This window comes from Nanorana parkeri, unplaced genomic scaffold (genome assembly GCF_000935625.1).
Source record: "Nanorana parkeri isolate BGI_ZX_2015 unplaced genomic scaffold, ASM93562v1 scaffold130, whole genome shotgun sequence".
Taxonomy (NCBI): Eukaryota; Metazoa; Chordata; class Amphibia; order Anura; family Dicroglossidae; genus Nanorana; species Nanorana parkeri.
The window spans coordinates 1,585,560-1,592,763 of NW_017306398.1; the positions used below are offsets into that span (position 1 = coordinate 1,585,560).

Below are 7,204 nucleotides of genomic sequence, written 5' to 3' on the forward strand. Positions count from 1 at the left end.
GTTCCTGCCCACCTCCTGTAGTTCCTTGCCCTGTTCCTGCCCACTTCCCGTAGTTCCTTGCCCTATTGCTGCCCACCTTCCGTAGTTCCTTGCCCAGTTCCTGCCCACCTCCTGTAGTTCCTTGCCCTGTTCCTGCCCACTTCCCGTAGTTCCTTGCCCTGTTGCTGCCCACCTTCCGTAGTTCCTTACCCAGTTCCTGCCCTCCTCCTGTAGATCCTTGCCATGTTCCTGCCCTCCTCCTGTAGTTCCTTGCCCAGTTCCTGCCCACCTCCTGTAGTTCCTTGCCCTGTTCCTGCCCACTTCCCGTAGTTCCTTGCCCTGTCGCTGCCCACCTTCCGTAGTTCCTTGCCCAGTTCCTGCCCACCTCCTGTAGTTCCTTGCCCTGTTCCTGCCCACCTTCCGTAGTACCTTGCCCAGTTCCTGCCCACCTTCCGTAGTACCTTGCCCAGTTCCTGCCCACCTCCTGTAGTTCCTTGCCCTGTTCCTGCCCACCTCCTGTAGTTCCTTGCCCTGTTCCTGCCCACCTCCCATAGTCCCTTGCCCTATTCCTGCCCACCTCCTGTAGTTCCTTGCCCTGTTGCTGCCCACCTGAGAATTTGGAGTTCTCCTACATACCTTCAGATCTTCCACTGTTGCTTCCTCCATGATATAAAACAAATGACTAGTTCAGCGGTAAGGATCCAATCACACCACAGTGTTGCCCTCGGGTACGGGATCTATATGCGTAGCGCACCCTTTTGCATAGCACACAATAGCTCATGCTAGGTGCGCTGATGCATTGCCATTCATTCTTGGCACCTAAATGCACCTTCTGACCGCCATGCACGGTACTGCAATAACTTGTGTTGTGTTGATATGTAGTAAAGCATGCACCATCATTTATCACTGCACGGCAACATAACACACATTATTGCAGTATCGTGCATGGCCGCTGGAAGGTGCATTGGGGTGTCATCAAGAATGAATGGCAATGCAACGCAGCAGCGCACCGAGCATGAGGTATTTTGTGGTATGCAATAAGGTGCACGGAGCATACGGGTCCCGTGCATTTAATGCAACACTATGATGTAGATGGGCCCTTACTGCTCAACTAGTGAACTAGTTACAACCCAGGGCACCTAGCATGCAGTACAGCTATATGTGGCATCCATGCTGGATGGAGATGCGGCAAGCACTGGACCCCCAAAAACTGTAGGAAAACAGATTATTTATATTGCACCTCAGTGCTAACATTAGGCCCACGTTTGGGCCTAACAAGGACATCCTGCAGCGCCCCAGTTCCAGGTCCTGACCTAATGCAGCTGCAACTGAAAGCGGAGTCTTCAATGAGACTGACAGGGGTCGGCTTCCATAGTGCAAGGCTGCTGCAGGCCATGTGACTTAATGCCAGTATAAGATCACATGACCAGGACCCAGAGTGTCAAGGAATCGCGAAACGCATCAAACATTCAGTCTTCAGCATCTACCAAATGTTATAAACACACAGGAGTTTGTTTGCATCCCCTTAATGTGCAACCTACAGCTAAATACACACATGGGAGCTGCTTTGCCTGTTAAAGGATTTGCATTTCTGTCCATCCAGTTTTTGAAATTTGCATAGTCCTGTCTGGAAGGAGAGCTTGTCTGCTGCAGCTCAGTAACACCTACAGGTCCCCCAGTCTGTGACTGGACAGTGAAAGGAGAAGCAGCAGACTGATAAAGCTCACTTCCTTGTCATTCTGCCCTCTCCTGCGATCAGCATTCTCCTTGCACTGGAGCACAACTCATTGGTACCTTGGGCTGCTTCTCCCTTCCAAATCCTGAGCTCTGCTGTAGGGGGACTGCAGTAGCCTGATATCAGGTCAAATTCAGGTACATAAAAGGAGAACTATGGGGTCAGTGCTTTTCCCCATAGTTCTCCTAAGGGTAACGGGGGACACACAAACTAGCGCCCTCCCGTCACCTAAAGCTCAGTATACCGCGGTATACTGGGACGCCGCAGCCGGGACGGATCCCGACATTACTGTCTGGATCCGCCCAGCTGCGTGAGTGACAGCTGGATCTGCCTATCTAGAGGCAGAGCCAGCTGTACCCGCCCCCTCCCCCGTCCGTTCCGCCAGTCAGCGCTGGAGGATCGGAGAGGGGATCCCTGCAGGGAGCCGTGAGTGACAGTCACGGCTTTCTGCAGGGACAGGATCGAGAAGTGAGCGACGGTATGTGTTCGCTCACTTCCCGATCTATTGAGACGACGTGTGACATTCTCATTGTCAAAGGTCGGCTCGAACTATGAGGCTGAGTAAAAATCACCCATCTCATAGTTCTCCTTTAACACTGCATTGCAAAAATAAAATAAAAATTGCTGTAATGAATACAGAGCTGCTCTAATGTGCGTATTTTATTTAAAGAGCGTTGCTTCACACCTTGTACAAATTGCAACAGGAGGAGTGAGACGCCAACGTGAGGGAGGCAGAGCCGGAAACTCTGATGAAGAGAATCCGGCACGGTGCCTTGGAGGCGGAAGAGGCAGCTTCAGCAGTGTCCCCCCATAACTAACATACCCCATTAAAGGGGTTCGTGCAATCCCGCTGGCCCTGTGCTGGGTGTAATCTCTACCTTTGTTTTGACATGCGATCTTACCTTGCCTGCGCTCGCTTCCCCCGCGCTCCACATGTGACACCGCCGTCTCCTCCACAATACAGAGCAATTATCAGGGTGGATCCCGGACACCTCCACCCAGATCCAAACAAAATGTTCAGCCGTGTTGGATCTGGAACTTCCAGCTGAACACACCTTGTACATTTCCAACCCCAGCCTGCACCCTGCCGGATAAAGTCATAATATAATAATATATAGTGTGCAGCTAGGAACAAAAATCACCCTCCCTGGGCCGGGGACAGGTATCCTGGGTGCTCACTGACCAGAACATTTACTGCATTAGCTACTTTATAATGCACAGAGAATATAAAGGCCTCATTCACACGGGAAACGGCCGGCACGTACAGCTCCGTGCTGCGTTGCCGGCCGTATCGGGCAGCTCCCGGGAAGGACAGGTGCTGCGTGTGATTAGTACGCAGCCCCCGTCCTTCCCTATGGGAATACACGGCCGTACGCCGCCCTATGCTCACCCGCCCTGCACGTCCATGCGGGAGCGGGTGAGCGTACTCGTACGCTAACAGGATGGATATTGTCTGCGTTCGAGCCAGGAAACACGCAGCCGCACGGACCTGCACTTGGGGTGAGCGTAGGGGGGCGTACGGCCACGTACTCCCATAGAGAAGGACGGGGGCTGCGTACTAATCACACGCAGCGCCTGTCCTTCCCGGGAGCCGCCCGATACGGCCTGATTACTAGGGATGTCCTGATACCAGTTTTTTAAGACCAAGTACAAGTACTGTGGCTCAGGTCCTCGCCAATATCAATTACCAATACTTTTTCTTAAAGGGACATGTGACATATTTTCTAAAACAACACAGACTGATGATTTTAGGGCAGTTTCTCACCAGAGCTAAATACAGAGGTCACCGGGGCTAAATACAGATGTCACCAGGGCTAAATGCAGAGGTCACCAGGGCTAAATGCAGAGGTCACCAGGGCTAAATGCAGAGGTCACCAGGGCTAAATACAGAGGTCACCAGGGCGAAATACAGATGTCACCAGAGATAAATACAGAGGACACCAGGGCTAACTACAGAGGTCACCAGGGCTAAATACAGAGGTCAACAGGGCTAAATACAGAGGTCAACAGGGCTAAATACAGAGGTCACCAGGGCTAAATGCAGAGGTCACCAGGGCAAAATACAGAGGTCACCAGGGCAAAATACAGAGGTCACAAGTGCTAAATACAGAGGTCACCAGGGCTAAATACAGATGTCACCAGGGCTAAATACAGAGGTCACCAGGGCTAAATACAGAGGCCACCAGGGCTAAATACTAAATGTCGCCAAAACAGAACACATGTTCCTAAGGCGGAATAGTATTCTGCTTTGGGGACATGTATTCTGCTTTGAGGACATGTATTCTGAGAATACATGTCCCCAAAGCAGAATTCATCTCACCAAGCTGCGGGTCGATCTCACCCTGGGCGACATGTGGACATCTGCAGGGCTCTGCGGGCACCCAACCTCACTGACAATGCTGGAACCCAGCCTCCTCCACGTCCAGACCGGCGATGCTGGGCCCCGGCCTTTTCCACCGGCAGACCGTAGGCCGTCCGGCTGAACCATCTCCACGGCTGGGCCCCCCCGACCTCCATCCTTCTCCAGGCCCAGTCCTCCCCTGTCAGTGGGCGGCAGGACCTCCCAGCTTCTAGCTCCAGGGCGGGTGCTCCGGCTGCACCGCCGGTAGTTCCGTCCTTGGGGCTGTCCATGGCTGTGCCTGTGCCGGGAAAGAGAAGGAGGAGATAAAGAACCGGGCAGGCACTGCCATGGACAGCTATCTGCGGGTCCCCACACGCACGGGAACTCAGCAGCCGCTGCTATTTAAAAATGTAAAGGGCCGGTATCGGGGCATTTTCACAAGTACTCGTGACTGGTACCTGCCCCGATACTGATACTAGTATCGGTATCGGGACATAGTTTCTGCTTCCTGCCAAGTACAATGCCGTATCTACCGAAAGAGAGCTCCAGATATAAAAGGAAACGCAGCTTTGTATTACGCCATTAAATGTATTTATTTCAATCAGTGACCTCCCCTCGTCTCTCATGTTTCCCATGCAAATGATATGAATAAAATGCATCGCTATACTCTATATTGTTTCATTTTATTCCAATGTGATCTTAAAGGAGAACTATGGGGTCAGTGTTTTTCCCCATAGTTCTCCTAAGGGTCACGGGAGGACACAAACTAGCGTCCTCCCGTCACCCAAAGCTCAGAATACCGCAAGCTACAGCTCGCTATATACTGAGACGCCGCAGCCAAGACGGATCCCAACATTACTGTCTGGATCCCTGCAGGGAGCCGTGAGTGACAGTCACGGCTCTCTGCAGGGACATGATCGAGAAGTGAGCGAGCGACGGTATGTGTTCCCGATAACTCACTTCCCGATCTATTGAGCCGACGTGTGACAGTTTCACTATGAGGAGGAGTAAAAATCACTCACCTCAGTTCTCCTTTAAAAGAGAACTATGAGGGGGGTGCTTTTCACTCACCTCATAGTTCTAGCCGAGCTGGGACAATGAGACTGTCACAGATCGGCTCAGTAGATCGGGAGGTGAGCGAAAAAATACCGGCGTTCGCTCACCTCTAGATCCTGTCACGGCTCTCTGCCGTGACAGGGGAGGGGCTGGATTCCCCCCTCCCCGCTCCGATTCGCCAGCGCTGACTGGCGGAACGGACGGGGGGAGGGGCGGGTACAGCTGGCTCTGCCTCTAGATAGGCAGAGCCAGCTGTCAGTCACGCAGCTGGGCGGATCCCGGCACAATTGTCGGGATCCGCTTCAGATGCGGCGTCTCAGTATACCTCGAGCTGTAGCTCTCTATATACTGAGCCTAGGGTGACGGGAGGACGCTAGTTTGTGTCCTCTCGTTACCCTAAGGAGAACTATGGGGAAAAGCCCTGACCCCATAGTTCTCCTTTAAGATCCGAATGTTGTTTATGATTTCCTCATGCAGATATCTGCATACTGTATCTTCTATGTATATATTGAAGGGGGAAGGGGGAGTTTTTGGCCCCTGAAACGTGTTGCGTGTTTTATACGACCAGATCACACACAATAGAAGCACGTTGGTCTCTCTCATCTTTTCATCCTTTCTATATCTCTATGGTTTGACTCTCTGTGCTACTGAACTGCTCTCGGCCCGCTACTCCCTCCGATTTCGTCAGTTCCCCTTCTAGCCGCGTTGCTTTAGCAGCATCGAAGTCGATCTCCTTTACAGAACATTTCCGCCTCTCGTCTGTTTTATCTTTTCATCTGCAGCCCAATACAAAAGTTTTTTTTTGTAACTTTAAAGCCCAACGGCACACAAACCTTTTAATCTCCTGTATTTTAGCAGAGTGGGATCTGGTTCCTCGCCGGGTTATCACTTACCGTGTTCCTTGTCACAGAGATTGCACCTCACTTCCTGTGTGGTCACCGAGACGGAAAGCGACGGGAAATGAGTAACAAAAGCAGAAATTTCATATTTAAAACAAGAGCGTAACTCTGGGCCAAATTTTCATGGTCCCCCAGCGGGTGTTCCTTAAAGGAGAACTATGGGGTTAAGTCTTTTCCCCATAGTTCTCCTTAGGGTGATGGGAGGACACAAACTAGCGTCCTCCCGTCACCCTAGGCTCAGTATACCGAGAGCTACAAGTCGCGGTATACTGAGACGCCACAGCTGAAGCGGGTCCCGACAATTGTGCCGGGATCCGCCCAATGTTCGCTCACCTCCCGATCTACTGAACCGACCTGTGACAGTCTCAGAACTATGAGGTGAGTGAAAAGCACCCCCCCCTCACAGTTCTCCTTTAACACTGCACTGCTCACCTTTAGTCCTAAGCCGCTCCCCGCAGTACTTCTTTTCTGCCACAAGGTGTCCTCAGTCTTCTCGAATGAATGGACACTGGATGGAAGACTAAGGACATCTTGTGTCATAGAGAAAGGTGTCATAGGTGCACCTCCTGAAGGGGGCGCCACCATAACTCCCTGCACTCACAGTGCAAAGATGAAGAGAGACAGAGCAGAGTCCGGGCACAGAGCAGAGTCCAGGGACAGAGCAGAGTCCAGGCACAGAGCAGAGTCCGGGGACAGAGCAGAGTCCAGGCACAGAGCAGAGTCCGGGGACAGAGCAGAGTCCACGCACAGAGCAGAGTCCGGGCACAGAGCAGAGTCCGGGCACAGAGCAGAGTCCGGGGACAGAGCAGAGTCCGGGCACAGAGCAGAGTCCGGGGACAGAGCAGAGTCCGGGGACAGAGCAGAGTCCAGGCACAGAGCAGAGTCCGGGCACAGAGCAGAGTCCGGGCACAGAGCAGAGTCCGGGGACAGAGCAGAGTCCGGGCACAGAGCAGAGTCCGGGGACAGAGCAGAGTCTTGCATTGCCTCATGGGACTTGTAGTCCTACAACAGCTGCAGTGCTGAGGCCGATGAGGGAAGATTCACCTGCAGGGAATGATCGGTGAATGTCAGTCTGTCAGCGTGCGTCCGCTCCGAGGTACAGATCCCCCCTCCCCCCGCAGCCCCCATTGGGGTTTAGAAGATGGCGGGCGAGTACTGTACCTGGGGGGGGGGGGGGGGGGGGCGCCCCCCCCT

At 52.9% G+C, this 7,204-nt stretch overlaps 1 protein-coding gene across 1 annotated transcript in view; it reads right to left on the reverse strand.

The window, feature by feature from the left end:
- The window catches only part of ITPRIP (inositol 1,4,5-trisphosphate receptor interacting protein), an 18,626-nt gene that overhangs the window by 11,336 nt on the left and 86 nt on the right, over positions 1 to 7,204 (reverse strand). The gene's annotated exons all lie outside the window — the stretch shown is intronic.